General features: G+C 40.8%; 1 protein-coding gene across 1 annotated transcript in view; it reads right to left on the reverse strand.

Annotated features, from left to right (window-relative positions):
* Positions 1–1,329: 1,329 nt before the first annotated feature.
* Positions 1,330–21,036, reverse strand: part of IRS1 (insulin receptor substrate 1) — a 60,103-nt gene continuing 40,396 nt past the window's right edge. The window contains exon 2 of the mRNA XM_019736639.3: positions 1,330–7,643. The gene's annotated coding sequence lies outside the window, so the exon portion shown is untranslated. The remainder of the gene's footprint in view (positions 7,644–21,036) is intronic.

The following is a 21,036-nucleotide window of genomic DNA, read 5'->3' on the forward strand; positions in this document are numbered from 1 at the left end:
TTCTCACATTTCCAGTTATGGTACTTGAGGTCAGGAGCAACTTACACAGAGAGGGAGCAGAGAGAATACTGCCTAGTGAACTTCACTAACATGTTTCTCCAAGGTCAGGGTGTAGAATAACCCTGGAGAAAAGGGGTGTGTGTGTGTGTGTGTGTGTGTGTGTGTGTGTGTGTGTGTGTGTGCAACTCATTACTAATATTGTTTCTGATGCCCATGTTAAACACCATCAGGTAATTGGGTATAAGTAGTAAACAGCCCAAGCTTTGAGAAGCATGTGGGTTTAATGGGGTTCAGGAAATGCTACACCAAAATATGGCACCTTGGCTTTTGAATATTTTCAGCTGAAGGAATTTGAGAAAACAGCAGAAGCAGGAAGGTCACTCTGACCTTCTCCCCGTCCTTCTCCCAGAAACAGGTCATAAAACCCTTATGTGAGAGCCGCCCTCCCTACACCCAGAGGAAACGAGCATCCTTATCTCCATCCTTATCTCCAAGGACAAGAAAGACCGAGAAGAATCTGAACAAACAAGCAGGACTCGCTAAGCTTCCCCCCAGCTGACCACACTAACCTCACACCCCTTAACCTACCATATTCCTCCCCAAGTCTCCACCCTTCATCAAACCTGGCACAGAAACTCAGTCTAACTAAGTCTTCTGGTCTTCATTTCATTGTGAGGGCTTCTGTGTCATGCAAAATTTATGTTCAATACATTTATATGCTTTCCTCCTGTTAATCTGTTTGTCAATTGAAATTTCAGACCCAGACAGGGATCTTAAGAGTAACAGTAAACTTTTTCCTCCCCTACAGGGTAGTATATCAGAGAAAGGGTTCCTATATTGGGGGAGCTTCAACCATCCTTTCATTTCGGGTGAGGACTCATTCTCCAATCCAGAAAATACTCAGGCATCCGCCTCTCCCACATTTTTGCTGTTACCCATCGTGATTATTTATCTAATCATTGGTATCCCAAAGAATGTAAGTTCTGATTTCCAAAAGTTTACAGGAGATATGTAAAACCTGATGCCTAAAAACAGAGTCATTTGGTTTTTGTGTGGCTTTCATATTTCACCTACTGCCCTGTGTGTTCCTAAAATAAAACTGAATCTTTCAATTCCGTTGCTCACAAGAGTTGCACTTATTGAGAAAAACAATAGGGACCCAGAACAGGATTTTTGACGTGAATGGACTAAGGTAGACACAAAATTAAAGAATGGAAATAAATGTAGTAAGGCCTTGTTACTTTGTAGGATGTTGTAAGTTGGACAGAGATTTATTCTCAGGCTCATGTCAGACCATATTTGCTCAGCAAATGAGTAACACAAGGCAGCTGGAGTTATACTGTTTTTAATGCATGGAACATAATTTTTTTTAAGTACTTAGAAACCAGAGACTTGTAGTGGTGCCTGTGAGAATACAAACTTGGCCACAAACATACATACCCCCTTTTTGCACATTTGGGAAGTTGGGATGATGGGTGGCTGGAAGGATAAAATGAAATAATTGATATAAATCCTGGTGGCTAACCTAGAATGAATGCAGAAGGAATGTTGCTATTGTTTATTATAGAGTCAGTGAGGTAATTACCATTCTCGATGACTATTACATTCTCACAGACCTTTTATTGGCATTTTACTTGCTATAGTTTGTTTATATGGGTAAAGGTAATAAAACAATTATGTTATAAATCACACCATTAATTCATTTCAACTAGACTGCCCTCAAGTGACTACTAATTAGTGATGTTTATGTGTTGTTTCCATAGAGGTTAGAGTGATGTTTGATTTGCAATACGACCGGGAGGGGAAAATCACTTGGGTTTTTTTGTTTTTGTTTTTGAATAAATGAAGGAAGCTAATATACAATGAAGATGAAATAATGACTGCAAGCATTATTCAATCACGTTGTGTGCTCCTGAAAATACCATGTATAATGCCAGGCAGAAGGAAAAATCCCTCCAGCCTGAAGCACCAAACTAGGACAGAAAAGAGAGTAGAGTATCATGCTCATCAAAAAGTCAAGTTAAAAATAAAAATCTTGGATCTGTTTCCAAGTGTTCAATCATTTGAGTTTACCTGAACGACTTAGGACACATCTATCACCTACTTTAAATTGTTTAAGCAAATAAAGCTCAATTTGGGAGGGGGAGGGGAGTTGGCTGCCTCTATACTGCTAACATGGCTTAGTATTTTCAAAACTTGTAGATAGTCTATCCCTTCTAGTGGTGAGACGATTCAAAAGGCTCCCCTTGTACAGAAATTAGCATTTCCCTAACTTGTCAACCACAAGTCACCGATTGAAACACACGTCTCCGGACAGCTCCAGGGAATCAGAATTTCTAGTAAGTCCCTGTTGTAATGGGTTGTGGGCAACCCTTCCCAGCAGTGGTTCTCAGCCCTGACCATGTACTGGAATCTTCTAGAGGGTGCAAAATGCAGCAGCAACAACCACTGAAGCCCAGGCCCCACCCCAGACAAAGAGCGTCAGAATCTCTGGAGTTGGCCTGCCCACTGAGTTTCCTAAAAGCTACCCAGGTGATGCCACCGTGTAGCCAGGGCTGAGAAATGCCATGCTTTTCCCTTGCTACTCAGTGCCATCAGCAGACCAGGGCAAGTGGCCCTGGGCCCCTGGGAGTTGGTTAGAAACAAAGAATCTCAGGCCCTGCCCCAGATCCCTCAGGGTCAATCTGCATTTGAACAGCTCTCCCAGGATCTCTGTGTACACTGAAGGTTGGCAAGGCTGTTCCAATGCCCAATAACAGAATACATGTCTTTCTACCCCTCTCCCTCCGGCCACTGTACCACCAGCAACAAAGTAGCTTAAAATATTTTCAGACATCTTTCTCTTTATACTCTTGGCCATTGAAAACCAGCTGAAGAGGGGTAGGGTGAAACCAACCTATGTCCCAAAATCACTTATTAACGTATGTTAAGCCATATATACTGCTCTTACCCAATCAAATGCCCCAGCAAATTTTAATTGGCGGTTTCTGTTTTCCATGTCCCATAACCAAAGACATTAAGGATAATAGCATTCACATCTGTACATTCATTTAGACAGTTTTCTTTAATTAACGATGAAGACACTACAGTACTAAGTACCAGACAGAATCAGGGAGGGGCGAGAAAACTGAAAATAAGCATAACACTATAAAGAAAACTTGGAAAAGTGAAACACTTCTAAATAAAAATATATACCTGGCCTGGTACCTGTTACATATATACATAATACATATGTTATACACATATATACAGTAAATGTTTTGGTAGCAATACAGACCATGCATTGGTCCTTTTGTACACAGATGTAGTAGCACCGTGAGCAGCACCACTGTCTTAAGATGAGAAACCAAACTGCACATACATTAAATGAAAAAATATATATGTATTTAATTTGGCCCACCCTGTAGCCAAGAGGTGTAAGGAAAGAGCTTTGTAAGAAAAATTGTTCTGGGAACTACATTCTTAAGCCAATAGCAAATTTCTAAAAAGAAAAAATATATATATATATAAAAAACGGCACTGAAAATGTCTATACAAATACAGACAAGCGTTCCTGTTTACTGAATTTGTCCTGTCATGTGGCATATTTATTGGTTAATACTGGGGAAATTCACCACAGAAGCAGAGAAATGGGAACGCCAGGTGAATGGCAAAAGTCTAAAATACCGGATCTCTTGGTGTAGACATCACAAATGCCACGTCATCAACAAACCAGGAAAGAAAGACAACTCTCCAGCTAAGTCACACGTTTTCTAATCTTATTAGTTGACTGTAAGCTCTTCATTACTGATAAATTCCTTAAGAGTTGGGTGAAGTATTATAACTGCAATATCCCTCTACCTCTTCCCAGCACCTACCTTGATGCTCTAGTTACAAGGCGTGAGGGCTACCCCAACATGCCATCTGACCCACACGCTCTCTCCCTGCACTTACGGGGCAATGGAAGGACCTCCAAGGTTTTCTCTGGCTTGGCTTTGGAAATGACCAGTGTTTAACCCTTGATGCTCTACTGACTCTGAGAAGGTTGTTTTTGCTCTCCACCACTAAGCTCACAGACTAGAGGTCTTTCTCTTAATATTGACAAAGTCATATTTTTTCTATCCCTAGAAGTGCATACTTCTTCCTTTCCAGTTTCTCAGCAGTGTATATGAATGCAGCATTACCGCCAACTAACACTCACGGTGTCCTAGGAACACTAACTCCCCTGTCAAGTCGTTGCAAAGAAGAGATTGCATATTTGGCTTCCATCCATTCTCCTTCACATGCCGTCCAAAGAGTTCTGTCTCTCCCGAATCAAGGTCTTAATTCCCAGTGTCTGGGGTTTCAACGCCTCCTTGTGTGATGAACTGACCTACACAGCTCTGCCAAAGCAGTCGGAGCACGTCACATCTATCCCATTTTTCATGGCTCTATTTGTCAGTGGACAATGAGTTCCCTTCCCCCATTTTTAAACCACCTTTTGTAAATAAAATTAAAGTTTCCAACTACATGGCATATTGCATTCAGGATGCAAGATCGAACAAAACAGGGCTTTAGGATTGTAAAATACTGTTTCTTATGGTATAGTCAAGTTGTTTCTTAATACTTTCTCTCAGATTTAAAAGACAGCTAGGAGACAAGAGTCAGGGAAAGAAAGGTTAAAAATCTCTACTTCTGGCTAGATGAATTTTAGTAAATCCATTTTTTGCAGTCAACCTAGATTAGTCAAGAGAGTCCCTGACCTTTGAAAGTTAGCAAGAAATAGCCACAAATGTAACATCAGTACTGATTTGTCATTACTGACTCAGGCAGTTGATCATTAATGGATTCTCTTTACTTCTAGCTGGTTCTAGGACTTTTTTTTCTTTTTTGCCCAGAATGAAGATATCCTGGAAGTCATGAAACATATTGGTTCTTTCCACAAAGGAGAATTTTAAACCTCTGCCTAAGTCTCTAAGAAAGAACACTGTGAAAGGTAGATCTCATGAAGAAAAAACCACTAACTTACAGGTTAACTGGAGGCCACTAGAAGCTCCATTAACGTAAGCCCTTGGCTGGCCTACAAACACTTTGAAATGGATAAAAGCCAACTCTCCTCAATAGAAAATGAACACAAGGGCTTAGCCACTGATGTTGCTCCAGATAAACCCCTCACGCAGCCAAGAGTGTGAGTTTTTTGCCTTAAATACCAGCAACTTCCAGTTTTCGGTTGGTGAAGTTTGATACCACCATGAAACCCAGCTCAGGGACCAGTGGCAGCAGCTTCAGGAAGCATTTCTACCCTTATGCTATTTGCCTGAACAAAAACGTCAGAGAAATAGAGACCAAGAGATGGATTTTTCTAGTCTGTTCGTTCCTGTTCTCACCCCAAATACACTGATAATTCCACAGGCAGAGGTATCTTGGTAATAATAACTCAAAGTTTAGGTTCTTTGAGAAATAACCAGCTTTACAGGAAAATGGTTGGGGCTGACTTTGTTCACTGATTTCTCTTGAAGTACTGTCCTCAGGGGAAGAGAGCAGAACAGCTTGCTTTCCTCCTGCACTACTAGTAAGAGTATGAGTCAGAATACTTGAAAAATGAGAATTACTTTGACCAATAAAGTCTTTTTCATAAAAGAGTAAAAAAAAAAAAAAAACCAAAAAAAACCAAAAAAATAACTTTCATATCAGATTTTTAAAAATGGTAGTGATCTCTCCTGGTAGGAAATGATGTAATTCAGCAAGTTCCTTGAAAACAATGGATTCTTATGACTACAGACCTATTCATCTTAGAAATCGATGAGCATGCAAATGGTTAGACTCTGCAACAATGAACATTGTACAACAGTCTGTGAGGTCCATGCCACCTGGGTGAATTAACAGCACCACAGGCCTCAAGAGGGTGAGGGGCTCCATTTATCTCCACGCCCTTTTGAACACAGCAGGGGACCCTGGCCAGGTGACAAGGGGCAGCAGCCCCTGCAATGCCCCCCAACCCTGGCCCCCTCCTTGTAGCCCTATCCCCACACAGGGAGCACTACCCTTCAGAGAAATAAAATGTTCCTCTCAACAGTAGGGCTGGGAATTTCTGATAACTCCAAGGAAGCCTGATATTGGCGTTAATTCACTTAACCTTTAGAAAGTTTCCTGTAAAAGGTTTAAAATTCTGTAGGCAATATCTATAAGTATGTCCATCGCCATTTCTTTTTCACTAGGAAAAAATACAAGATGTGTGTACTTTCCAAAGAAGAAAAGGATTAACATACTCACTGCTGGCTAGATGTTTCCAAGAGCAGGTCATTGAGCTTTGATGGGTTCTCTGTACACTGGGTTTTATTAACTAATCACTAAGAGGCTAGTACCCACCAGGGCAAACGGGCCAAATTACATTCAGTTCAATAATGTAACACTGGAAGATTTCAGAAAACATGAGATAAGGTCTTCAAGAAAGTGACATGTATCCCTGGTCATGATAAAAAGCATTTTCTGGAATTTTAATTTCTGGTTAGAAATTAAAGACAAATGCTTACTTGTCTTACCATCTTTCTCGAGAACCATGCAGGAAATGAAATATCCTAATGTGTGCACTGAAGAAAATGGTGGCAATGGGGCAGGAAGCTTACAGAAGTGGGGGGAGGGGGAGAAGAAAAGATCAACAGTCTAGTTTATTATGAATAGAAAGAAATTTCCAGAATTTACAAACACCCACATTGTTCATTCCAAAGACCTTTTGACTTGAAGGGATCGCCCATGTCTCCTTCTCTTTACAGTATGTACAATGGAAGACTTTGATTTCCTTTTCTTGTAATTTTGCTTCCATTCAATTGCCAATTTTAAGCTGACCCTTGAAAATAACCAGTAGAATATATCCTTCAGTTTAATTAACATGGCCTATTGCCTTGCAGGAAAAATACAAAATTAAGATCATTTCTTGTAAGGATCTCAGCTCAACATCAGGTCTATATTACAAGAGATAGTATCAGCAAATGTAACTATACAATTGAAAACCATCTATGGCACTATGATTCTTATATTATTTTTCTGAATTACAATCTTAAAACAAGGGTCGTACCCCATTCTACTCTTGTTAGCCTTGTTTTAAGCATTTGCTCCACTCTTTACAACAGAACATTGTATACCTCAGGTCCACATCCAAAAAAAAGATGTGTACTGTAAGAAAAGTTACATTTTAATTAAAAAATTACACATAGAAATCAAAACCTATGTTAAATATTTAATACTCTCTCCACCCAACGCGAACCATTTTGCGTGAAATAATTTACAAAGACGCTTTGTCGCACAGTTTCAGCAGCAGATGAAATGTGTCATGTAGATGCAATGAGAGTAAACCCATTCTCTCGTGGCATGGTGGGCACATCAGCTCACGTGGCCGGCCAAGTCCTTACGGCTGAAGATGAAGTTTATGCAGACTCATTGTTCTGGTGTCACAGTGCTTTTGTTTTTTTTTGTTTTGTTTTGTTTTTTTGCTTGGCACAATATAGAACGTGCAGTTCAGTCAACGAACTCCTGAGGATTGTATAAAGTAAACAAACTGAAATGGATGCATCGTACCATCTACCGAGGAGGAAGATGTGAGGTCCTGGTTGTGAATCATGAAATATTCAGAGTCTGGGTACCCATGAGTTAAAAGAGGATTTGCTGAGGTCATTTAGGTCTTCATTCTGCAAAGGAAAATGAAGGAATCGGTCACCACAGGCATCTCAAAAGGCACGTTCAATCACTTTGTTAGGATTGTGCTTTTAAAAAGGAGGCATATCTGATACACCGAAGTTACAGGCACAAACAGCGCTGTGTGCTTAAATAAAATCAACAAACTATATTTAACTTCTTTTTTTTCTTTCAAAACGCAAGAGTCTAAAGCAATCACAAACTCAAAATAGTCAATATTAAGTCAGTAAACAAATCAATGTGATTTGGAGGTTTTAGAGGCTTAGCAACACAAAAATACACAGTGCTTTGATGTTCTTACGATCAAAACAAAAATGTACATTATGGTTATTGTGCAAAATCACTACAAAATATGGTAAGCAGGTTATAGTCAGGCTATGCTGAATGTTCTTTTGGTTAAAAGTCAACTGCAAATTTCAGAATTTGATGTTGCAAGGCTTAACATTACAAAATCTAAAATCAGTTTTTAACGTGACATTGTTTGACATGTAAATTTTAGATACAAAAGGAGACCGAAGCAAGACAGACCTAGTTAATCATTAAATTAAAAAAAAAAAAAAAAAAGGTTTCTGATTGAGGTCTAACAAAATTACATTATTCTGATAGAAGCACAACATTTCTTCCATGCAATTCAAGAAGGCAGACGTCAAGGGGCATTATCCGTTCACCTCCAAACAGGAGACACCTTTTGAAATCTCATCAAGCCTCTTTTGCTCTCACGTATCAACATTAGAGAGTCCTTCTAAGGTCCCTATTTTTCATGCATTCAAAAGTTTTCTATAAATATCAGTATTTACAGAATGTACTGAACAGAGTAGTTGATCAGTAACTACTTGTTGCATGAGTAAAATGATTGCATTAAGTGGAGGACACCAAGTTGAATTCAGCTACAGGCTCTGCTCTCTAGAAATTCTGGAAAGGAAGGTTAAGCTCCAGTCATAAATAGACAGAATGCAGAGTAGACAGGAGTGAACTCCATGAGAGGTGCACAGGAAGAAAGCTTTAGATGCATGGAAGAGGGAAAGAATCCTTCTGGCCAGGAATACAAAGAGCTGACACACAGGCTTGGTTTGGAAGGAGGAAACAGATTGGGGCCGTGCAAACTGGGAATGTGTCTATGTTGCTTCACCTTTGCATCCATCTCCAGAGCTTAGCACAAGGGCTGGCCCATAGTAGGTACTCACTGGATGTGTCCTGCATGAATGATCGGGACAAAGTACACTTCCCACGGAGGGCACAGGATAAAACAAGGCCCAGGGGGATGAGAGCTCAGCCATGGGCAGGCCAAGTGCCTCAGGCATCTGGAAAAGGGGCAGAAGGAGTGAAGTCCACAAACACAGGTTGGGCTAGATGCTGAAGACCCTTCAGTGTCAGGCCAAGACGCCTTTACCTAAGTATAGGGACAACAAGGGCGTGCTTTGTGACGTTACCAAGTGCAGCAGTAATAATCCATGTCAGCTACAAGGACAGCGAAGGATTCTCAAATCCACACAATGAAAATGTTGAGCAACAGAACGGGTTTTTATTTTTTTCTCTCTCTCCTCTTGAAACAGAATATGGCTGTGATCACCAGCATTCACTAGTTACATAATGGCTTCAGGTAAGTTGAAATTTAGCAAACGAGGACTCCAGTGATAGGAGGAGATTTCTGTTTATTTTAAAATATTAACTCTGCCCCTAAACAACAGGTGAACAGCCTATTTTTCTACTTATTCATAAAGACTTGATGTGAAGACACCCATGTTAAAACAAGAAGCACACCAGGCATATCCCTTTAATTGCCAGAGATACGAGATTTATTTTGCATGGTTTCTACAAGTGAAAAGCAAACCCATCCTTTCAAAACCTTAGAGAACAGGTCTACGGATCTCTTATTTAGTTTCAAGTTTCTCCCGAACTCATGTTGTGATCTATCAGAGTATCTAGATACAGCATAACACAGCTTCACAGCCCTGGGCGTAAAATTAGGTAGGAAAGCCACACTTTATAAAGGGCTGAGACAAACAAACTGCTGAATGTAAAACGGGGAAACAGTGAAGGTCACATATGTTTTTCATTTTATATCTGGCTCTCCTCCAGAATGGCTCCACAAACAGCTTGGCACAGGGACAAACTGCATCCACTGTTGTCATTGCATGTGCCAACCTGCATGGATGCAGAAAGGTGAGACTGGGAGCCCTATGAGTTGAGAAACATATATAGCTTCACCCAATGTTGAAATCTATTGCTTTGGGACACTCTGAAACCATCCCTGTAATTTTCCACAAGCATGTAGACTCAAAGAGCAGGAAATAAAAAGATACATCAATTCCATCCTATACCTTCCTCCAAAGCCTTAGCAATGTCTCAGTCACTAATGGTACCTATTGATGCTATCAACTCAGGAGTCTATCAAAGAGTGCAAGCAAATGGGAGGTAATGCTGATGGAGGGGATGGGAATGGAAGGCTATAAACAGGCAATAGCGGCTGGAAAGATTTTAAAGGGCATGTCTGAAGTTCCCATCTGCTTATCTTTGAGAGAGAGAGAGAGAGAGAGAGAGAGAGAGAGAGAGAGAGAGAGAGAGAGAGAGAGAGAGAGAGAGAAAGAGAGAGAGAGAGAGAGAGAGAGAGAGAGAGAGAGAGAGAGAGAGAAACTTTAGCTACGGAGTGATGACATGGATTTTTAACAGACATCCCTCAGTGAGAACTGTCCTTCACTGCAGCCACCTTGGGGTCTGCATACTTATTCTAATCAAGGGGCCATTGTTTGAACATTTTTGGAATGCCTTCTCAAGTTCCCGTTTCTTTTTTGCGACTGCTTTCTCAGCTTTGGGTTTATTCTTTTGAATGGTCTCTAGAGCAGGCAGTCTTGGCCCTTGGACGGCCCATTTGATCTTGGAGACAGCCAGAAAGCTCTGAGAGACATTTACGGTGAATAAAGGGGCTGATTAAGCTAGGTAATGGTTCCCAGAGTGGTATTATCTAAAGCCAAAGAATTCCAAAACTGAAGTTCCGGAAACAGAGCTGTTCCCAACTCCTCTGGTGAGTTTCCTTGGAAGGAACTCTCATAACCTTACAGACAGACAGACCACAGTGTATGCTTCGTGGACTTAAGTTCATCTGCCTATATGTATCCTTGCCTCTACGTGCTTGTCATCAAGAAGGGCTGAGCTTGCATAAAGCAACTAACTTCAAGAGAGACAAACATGTAGATCATACATTTTTGTAATTTAGGAAATTGGGTTGTTTTTTTTTTTTTAGAGCAATTGAATGACCAGGCACTCAGTCATTCAAATCAACAAACATCTCCTGAGTGACAAAAATGCAATGATAAAGCCTACCATAAGCTCTTAAAAGGAAGACATGGGTATTTATGTAATGCACTTTATGTACACAACCCCAACTGACTCACACCCACCATGAAAGGCAAATACTGCTCCGATGTTTTATAAACACAAAAACTCATTTGCAGCACACATAAACTAGACACAAAACAGCAAAATGTTTCCTTGGGGAAGAGCTGTGCCAATATCAAACGGGGATGCTCCTGTGATACGCGTCCTCATGTTACAGCTTTGGGGAATAACTTCTGAACCCAGAAACACGATGCACCTGCCACTGGGTTCAGTAACAGGAAATTACATTTTGACCAAATTTCATCATCACATCAGCATCTACTGTAGCCTTTCGTGTGTCTTCTCATAAGATAAAACCCACCTGATCCTGCTCCCAGTAATGAAAAATGTAATTTTTAAAGAATTATCAAATAAGTCAACACTGAGCGATGCTACTTGAGACCTATGGATTATTGCATTATTGCATCCAGTAAGAATTTACATCTTCTGGACTCAACCCACTTAAACCATGCCTAGCAGAGCTGAAAAGCAAATAAAGGTCCTACTGCCTTTCACAGGCCAGCCTACTGAGGAGTCTGCACCAAGCAAAGCAGCTGAAAGTAGCACGAGGCTATGACAGAAGATCAACAGAGGGATCTGTACCCTCTCAGCAACGAGTTTTCAATCAAACCCATTGATTAAAAGTGTTTCCTCTTGTATTGAAATGCCTTGACATTTCTTGCCCATTTGTTGAATCAAGTGCAACCGTTGTAAGTATCTGGGTAGAGCATTGCTTTTACTAAGAAAATAGGAATAAAATATTATCATCGAACTGTGCTGGAAAAACATCACGACATAATGACTGTTCTTCAATGGAGAGCATTGTTTGAAATCTTATACTGTTGATTTGACTAGAAAACTTTGTATGAATTCCTCCAGTTAAAGAAATGGGTCAAAACAGCGTATTTCTCTTTCTCTTAACATAAACAGTGATGACTTAAAAACCCTTCATTAGTAATATAGGAAAATTCTTGAGTACAATATATGAAAATATTTAAATGGGAGAGGAAAAATGATGTTTTGATCGTATTTAAATCTTCCCCATTCTTGAAAACAAAATCTCTGGTGAGAAAACATGCGACACGTTAACCAACTTGTTAAACCTTCTAGGTACGCTCTCCCTTCCCTCTCTTCTCAATTCACTCTGTAGGGGAGAAGTATGGCAGTTTCACAACAGAAAAAGCCTCTGGCTTACTGCCTTTGGTTTCCAAAAGACTAACTCCTCAAGGGCATTCCCTTAAGGCAAAGTATTTGGAGGAACCAGGAGAGGAGAATCATTCCTCTCAGAGCAGAAAGAGACTCTCAATCCTCGGGGAATCCTAGAGGGAGGCAGGGTGAGACGAATGCATAAGGAGAGGTGGCTGGGTGGCCATGGCCCTTGAAGGATGCTGAGCATGGCACCTGTGACATCTCTCTATATCTTATCTTCCCAGGTCTGCTTATTTTCTTTTTCACACAATTATATTCAACTGCATGCCACTCTCACAACCAAAATCCACTTCTTCAGGTACCTCATTGAGGCTGGTGCAATTAATTCATGGTACCACTAATGTAGAGCCAATCAAGCCTTCTGGAATGCTTCTGTATTAATGAAACAAAACACCTTACAAAACACGGCAAAAGCATTGGTTTTAAGCATACCTGAAATCTGGTAAATGGGCCTAGTAAGTTTTTTTAATCATCAGTCTCAAATATACGTATAGTTCTGGTAATGTATAGCACGCCTCATTTTCACATTCACGCCATGCAATCTCAGATGGATAAAGGAGACCACTGATTCTCGGGAGGGACTGTGAAACCCCTTATTAAAGGAATTTCCTGGCTTAGAGCTGGGGTCCCACCATGCAGGTTCGAAGGCAGCATCTGGGGAGGAAGCAGCATTATCAGCCCAGCTCTATTAGCTATGGAAATCATCCCAGGAAAAAGGAAAGCTGAATCCACAGAGCTTCAAGTCTGGGACTGGGGGAGCGTCTGTGCTTTTCACAATGCACAGCTGGGAAGTGTGGCGGAAAAGCACTCTGTTTTAAAAGCCTTCAGACCATAACCACCAAACATAATGTACAAATAAAATCTCAAGTTAGGATTGAAAGTTAGAGGTAAGACGAAGATGTTTGCTACTGCATGTTGCAAGGAGAAAGCCATTTTCGCGAAAGAAAGGAAACCAACATCTTTTAAAACAGGCCCAGAATTGAGCTGGAAAGACTTGGTTTCATGGTCTTAAATGGCAAAGGGCAACGGACCAGCCAAGCCAGCTTTGCTGCTTAAATAGCACTTTTGCCGGGTGCAAGTCACATGGGACAGGGCTGGTGGAAATAACAAGGTTGCTGGCCAGCCCTTCTCGTGTGCAGGGTTGCCAAGGAAGAAAACTCAGGGCGAGCTGCCAACATGGGAGAGGCCATCTCGCTCCAGTTCCCCTTCTGTCCCAGTGAAAGACCTTCTGGCAAAGCGGGTGACTTCAGGAGACCACCAGTGAAGAAAGGCACACGTAGTATGAAAAGGAAAGAAGAGAGGGAGTGACCGAGGACAGACCATCAAGCCTGTGTGCTCCCGCTGTGGTCCGCTGGGGTGAATTCTGTCAGCACTGCGACTTTCTCCCTCCCCAGCAACCAAGCGCAGGAGGAGGGTCTGGAAACTTTTCAAGAGAGTTAGGGACTGATGGAGAAGATAGATTAAAAGAGCAACAATAAGAACATATGGTTCTCAACAATTAAATGTACTCTGTCATTGATGTATTAAGGAACTCTGAATAAACATCCAGAAATACTTTAAGCCAAAGACTATTCACTTTAGTGATTTCCCATTCTTTTAATGAACAGGGAGAAAGCAAAAGATAATTCAAAGATAAAATCCAAATGGGGATCAACACCACAACACCCCCCTCCCCTTCAAAGGTAAACCAAAATGTCTCTAATCTCTCTTCTACCAAAAGTATATGTCCCCATATATATGGCAGTCAAGGTAGAGGCACTCAGAAAAACAATTCCCCACATTTCAAGTCAGACCACATGTGCTACGGCACAGGAAGCTTTAGTTTTAACAGGGCTCAACCAAAATAAACCTGTTATTCAAAGACACAAAGGTAATATGATATCCTCTTCCTTACCTGAGTAAGAAAGTCTTGAGAGTCAGTCTATTTTCTGCTTTCATGGCAGCTATTTCTACAGTATAGTCTTCCTCATAGGAATTACATTCCACTAAGGTTTACATTGAAATTTCACAACAGGTTTTTTTGTGTAAATGATGTTCAGAAATATAGGATATAGGTTTTATTAGTTTGTCTTCGACATAAACCAGTTCACTTAAATTAAAATCACAACTTCGTTTACAATGGGGTGTAGAGGAGGTAAAAAGCGTTTGCAATAAATACCGTTTCTGTAATTAGGCAAAAGGAAATCAAGCAGGCCTAGTCCCCTCTCCTTTACTTTTTTTTCTTTTTTTCTGTGAAACACTAAATAGATTTTGCATTCTTTGCCTACTCCCTGGAGTCGTGTCACAAACTGCTTCAAGAAAACAAGTACCTGACTTTACATTTGAGTAATTAATTGTCTGGCTACCCAATTGTTTCTTATCACCCGTCATCAGCACAGGACCCAGAGGCTAGAACAGGTTTGCAGACGGCCCTGGGTCTGCAGCAGGCTGAGGTAAGGATCATTAAGACCACTGACATCACTTTTGGCAGCTGGAGAAAAGGGAAAACCTATGTTTAACCTATTTCCTACTCACCACAAGTCTTAGTCGGAGTCCCCGATAATATGGGTTGTGGTTGGCTTTATGGAAGAAGTTGGTAATGCAAGAAAAATGTACTGAACTGAACAAGCATCTTTACCGGGAACCACAAGGTACTTCAGCTGTGTGGTCCTGATGGCCTTCCTGTAGGTGTTTTTGGCCTTAACCTGGCCTAACGGAGGACAGAACCATCCCCAACTCTGCCTAGGAAGTTCAAGCTCAGTAGAAGACTTTCCCCAGGACACACACCTAATTAACATCTCCTGGGAACCATGACCATAAATCACAAACAAACAGATTTTAGCCTAACTGCCTTCTTGCGTTGAGAATACCAAGGGGGAAAAGTTGGGTAGAATTTAATCCGGGATTCTTTGAAGTTAAGTGAGCTGTTATTTCTTTTTTTTTTTTGAAATGGTCTAAATAATGAAAGAACACTCTCTGAAACCAATTGAAACTGGTCATAAATATATAAGTAGATGGCAGGATAGTTCAAATCTATTCAATCCACAATTCTCATTCGTTTTATCTTAAGAATTCTTGTTAAAGAAACGCAAGTCATAAAGATTTCTGGGCTATGAGAGCAATTCTTAAACAAGTCAGTGTAAAGAAGGATGGAAAACTGTACCATCCATCTTAGATTACAGAGGGCCACAGGTGGAACCTCCGTTTAACTGGGTCATGTTAAAGAAAGCTGTAATGTTGCTTGCAATAAAGTAATGCAATAAATGTGTGCTTCCCTTGAGTTGCCTCTATCTGAGTGATATATGAGTAACCTGTATGCAACTTTGAATTCTAAAATGTAATTTAGGGAACTGAATCCAAAAAAAAAGTTATTTTGAGAATAAAGATGGCGCTGTTTTGCTTTTTAAAGATCGATCAATTTTAACTCAAAACTTATTTCCAAGCAAAAATTTAAAAGGAGACTAAAACAACTTAGATTCTCTCTTCTCTCACTGTTTTCTCTATGATTTGGGGCATGTTCCTAACCCTCCTAAATCTCCATGTTTTCATCTGTAACTTGGGGGTCACGGTACCCATTTCATAGGGTTATCAGAGGTTAAGTGAGATAACACATGAAAAATTCTTATCATCCTGCTTGGTACATAGTAAGTCCTCCAACCTCAGCTCTGACTGAAACTACTCTTATTTAAGAACAAGAAATCCTTGGAACTGACATCTTCTCTGGATACCTGAATACATACCAACCAAAAATGCCCTGGTGGAACTAGCAAGCAAGAAAATCCACAGAGCAGATAACAGCCAAGGTCTGAAGCTGAAGCCAAGATTAGAATGTATCTTGGGAAGAGAGACAAAGTTATTTCAGACAGGAGGTAGGTATGGGGAAAATGCCAGAAAAAAAGAAAAAGTAGTGGGAGTAAAGCTAAAATATGACTGATAGGATTTTAGACAAAGACCTACCTACCTACCTACCAACAGAACAGCATGAGTTAAATATTAGGACACATAGCATTAGCATATCTCTGAGCAGATCTTAAATTAATTCTATCTATAGAATCACCACCGAAAGGCCACTTCTATTGCTTTCCCAGAAGAAATTAGAAGCTTGAAGCCCCCCACCTTTTCTCAGTAGTTAACAAAAAGACTTACACATGAAAGAATTTACAAAAACTCCCGATGAACAGGCTTAAATGGGTGTTCAGTGAGGTTCTTGTGTACTATTTCCAGGTTCAAAAGCATGTTTCTAATTGTTGGGGGAGGAATTGGGTGGCTTTTGTTTCCGAATTCTTTTCCCCAATCTCTCATCTGAAGAAACTGAACAGGAGCACGACACAGCCAGTCAATGCTGCCTGAGCGAGTAACTTGACGAAAAACTGAAATTGCTGCCAGATGCACACATCTAATCATTGGCAGCTGGAAGGGGAAGGGAAAAAAATCGGAAAGATAATCTGAAATAATTGATAATATACACGCGGCTTGCATCTCTAAGGTCTTTGAAACAGACAATGGTGTGGATTTCTAAGTAACTGCAAATACTTCTTTATCTCCTTATTTAAGGAAGCAAAATTCTTCCAGTTGACAAAGAGGGGCTGGCCTTTGACCCACTGACCCAAACCCCTGGTCCTCTGTTTTCATCTCTCAAGTCACACTTTCACTTTGCTCTCGTTCCCTCTCTTCTCCATTATCTGACATCTCAGCCCTTTTCTTTTTGATTTGGAAAGTGGCCTTTGCTGCAAAGTTCCCCGACAGCATGCTGACTTCACCTGCATCACGTTAGTGGGGTGCTGAGTGGGTTGCCTGCAAGGCTGAACCAGAAGCATCCTGAGGACAGTTGCGCCAAATTTTTCATTAAGAAGTGGTGACAGCTCTCAACGAAGGGATCCTTATGAAGAATATTTATCACTGACCCTGAGGGGATCACAGTCCCCATGGAGGGAAATGGGGTCTGTGAAGGTGACCCTCAGGCCCACTGCAGCCACCTGGACTTTGGCTGAAACATGCTCACCTAGCCTCCAAGTGTTTCACTAAATCTCCAGAGAAGTAGTTCTCAATTTGCGTGGGTAGAAACAATGTCTCCCCTCAAGGAAGTGCCTGGAAACATTTCAGTTGTCACAATTGGGGCTGGGGTGAGGTGGGCGACTGGCTATTGGCATCCAGTGGGGAGAGGCCCGAAACACTGCTACACCTACAGTGCACCAGGAAGCCACCCGCAGCCAGGAATGATCTGGCCCCACATGTCAACAGTGCTGAGGCTGAGAAACCCTGTCCCAGAGCTACTCCCTTTAGCTGAGGAAATGTAAGAAGCCACCGAACATGCTTGTCAACTGCTTCTGGGGTCCACGTCAGTTCCAGGGAAGAGTGAGAGGGAAGGGGCATTCCTGTTCTGAGGCCTTCATTGATTTCTGACTGCCACCCGTGGTTTCAGGGTCCCCGTGGGTGAATCCCCATGCTCACAGCCTTTCCCAACTCACCACAGATGATGGAAGCTTACCCTGCTGTGTCCTGTTCTCTCACCACCTTCTACTATATAGAAGACAGCCAGTGAACCAGACTCACCAGTCTGGGCCCATGTTTTCACATGCTCCTTCTCTCTAGGAAAACAGGAACCTTCTGGACAGAATGCAAAAGCAATGGCTAGAGAGGGGAGAATATCGGGCATCACAGAGGCCAAAGCAACACAGCTGGAGGAAGGGTAGCAGCGTGCGAGCAGCTCCACCTATTCTGACCGTGAAAAAGAGAGCAACCCCGCGGGGAAATACATGTTATCGCTCCCAGGCTTGTATCTCTGCCCAACTTAGCCAGTACTTTCTATAATATCGTGTTTCCCCGAAAATAAGACCTAGCTGGACAATCAACTCTAATGTGTCTTTTGGAGCAAAAATTAATATAAGACCCAGTGTTATTTTACTATAAGACCGGGTATGATATGATATGATATGATATAATATAATATAATATAATATAATATAATATAATATAATATAATATAATACTGGGTCTTATATTAATTTTTACTCCAAAAGACGCATTAGAGCTGATTGTCCGGCTAGGTCTTATTTTGGAGGAAACACGGTATATGGTCTTGGACAAGTCATCTGACCTCACTTGCCTGCACAATTTAATAAAATGGAGAAAATGCCTAGTCCTCAAGATTATTTGCAATACTCAGTGAGCTAACAAGAGAAGGGCATTATGCACAAGAAGACACACTCTCCTGATGCTATCTGTGACTACTAGTCATGCTCGCGGCCCTCAAATATGTGGGAGTTAAAAAAAAGAAAAGAAAATTAAGGATGAGGTCCTTTCTGTTCCAGAATTAGTTGAATTTTAAAAATTAATCCACTAACTTTGCTTTCTAAGAGGTTACTCCTAAATCAGAATACTGTTTCCTAGAGGTATTTTTGTTTTGTTTTGTTTTTACTTTAGGAAATAAATACTCACTTTGGAAGATGACTTAATATAAAAAAAAAAAAAAAGTCAAAGACAGAGATAGAAATTCCAGTTGCTGTTTCTAAGACGTCTTCCCAGGAGGGCACTTTTAGGTCTGTTCACCCTAAACTTAAACTTGAAAACAAATAGCAGAGTGGAGGGAAGAGCACGCACATATACCATCACCAATGAGAGTGCATAGGGTTGAAATTTTTGAAAATCGGACACAATGAACGAAAGAACAAGTTGATTTCTGGGTGGTTCAACACAAACTTTTTCAGATTGAATCCTAAGGTAACAGCAATAAGAACAGATACTATTTAAATATAGCCACAGGAGCTGTTGTGGACCCAAACTACACAAAGAAAACAATAGCTTCTATTCCTTCTAGACCACGGCCTGAGACGCTGACAAAATGCTTTCAAAATAAAACCCAACCATGCAATTTTGCCATTACTATCAAACAGCAACAGGCTATAATTAGCACTTAATTAACAGTCCTATGATGAGCTTGGCTTAATTGGGCTCAAAAATTGCTTTAAATTTTTCCTGTAAAACCATGTCACAAATGGGCAATGGCTTACCTGTTCATTCGGTTTCTCCATTCTCTCCTGCAGTAACACTATAAGGAAGAGCGGGACTATGGAAATGTCCATGTCAAGCCTAACTTCTTCAGAGATGCTCCTTCCTGTCCCCCAACTGTGATCACTCCCAAACCATCAGCAGTACCCAACAAGGCCCATAAACATGGCCACTGACTTGCCACAAATCATCACTTCTTGGATCCTCCCTAGAGAACTTCCAGTAGAAACAAAGGGCTTCCTAGAGTCTTTCAAACAGAGGTGTGAGGACGGACAGCAACCAGATCCTGGCTCGTTTCCCATTCGAATGCAGCGCTAGAGAAAGTCAGTGGCTTGAGGACCATTTGACTTGAGAACCATTTGACGTAAGTAAGCAAGCTAGGAGTCTTCACTGCTGTGGCCTCCGCCCCTGCCTTTGGTCATTTAGTGGATTACTAGCATTTCTTCCAGGGATAGATTCAAGAAATAAAAGGAGCCTGCAACCAAAATTCAACACAGCAAGTTGTTCCCACCTGAGAGTCCTATAAAAGTGGTACAGAGGGTGGTACAATGACTAATCAAAATATGCATCTGGAGGATAATTATTCTAATTTTTATTTTAGATGCTCCACTCCTATTTCTATAGGTAACTTCTACTACATGACCAAGTCACCATGTGCATGAGTAAATATGAACAGAACAATCAAAGCAGTTCCAGGCCTGGTATGATTAAGAACTTCCTTGAACATATAGAGTTAGAATCATCATTAAATGAGTTGTCCAATCTCATGAAACTGGTTGGTAGTAGCATTGAGGTGAGACTTGGGGTCTTCTCACCCCAAAGCAGTATACTTTCTAACCATGACTCATTAAAATCTTAATAGCCCAACTATTTAGAAAAGCAAAATGATCCTAGTAGAAGAAAAACAGGGTGGTATTCAGTATAAATGCAAAGCAAGATTCCTAGCAGCCAACTTAACCACAAAATGGGGACTTCTCTAGGTGACAGGGGTAACCATATAGCAGAAAAAGACCAAAAAAGTCTCTGTAGCCTACAAGGTTATTGTAAATGAAGAACAGACATCAATTTACAGTTGAGCCTTGAACAACCTGGGAGTTAGGGGCACAGACCCCCCCGTGCAGTCGAAAATCCACATATAACTTTTGACTCTCCAAAAACTTAACTATTAATAGCCTACTGTTGACCCGAAGCCTTACCAAGAACACAAACAGTTGATTAACACATATTCTGTATGTTATACGTGTTATATACTGTATTCTTACAATAAAGTAAGCTAAAGAAAAGAAAATGTTATTAAGAAAATCCTAAGGAAGAGAAAATACATTGACAGTATTTATTGAAAAAAATCATTGCATAAGTGGATCTGTTCAGTTCACACCCATGTTGTTCAAGGGTCAACAGTAGTTTGAAATATTTTAACCTCATGGGTATTAAATTAACAGGAATTTGAGATAGATAGATATTTCCACTATGCTTGGTAATATCCAAGCCATCATCATAACAGTAACATGTCTAGCTTTGGTGTTCACTGTTACGACACACTAGAGAAAAGTACAGAGAAACTAATAACCAAATTATGAAAGGATAAAATAAAGCCGTGCTTCTCAAACTTTCATGTGCTTAGGATCTCTTAGAGATTTCCTTGCAGATTCTGACTCACTAGGTTTGGGGTGGGGCCCAAGATTCTGCATTTCTAACCAGCTTCCAAAGGACCCCAGCGCTACTGGTCTGAAGACCATACGTTTAGTAGCAAAGGACTAAAAATCCTAAAAAGAAAGGAAATGTACCATTTAATTTATATAAAAGAATAATAAG

Source organism: Rhinolophus sinicus, chromosome 17, assembly GCF_057876585.1.
Source record: "Rhinolophus sinicus isolate RSI-liver-muscle chromosome 17, RSI-T2T, whole genome shotgun sequence".
NCBI classification, from domain to species: Eukaryota; Metazoa; Chordata; class Mammalia; order Chiroptera; family Rhinolophidae; genus Rhinolophus; species Rhinolophus sinicus.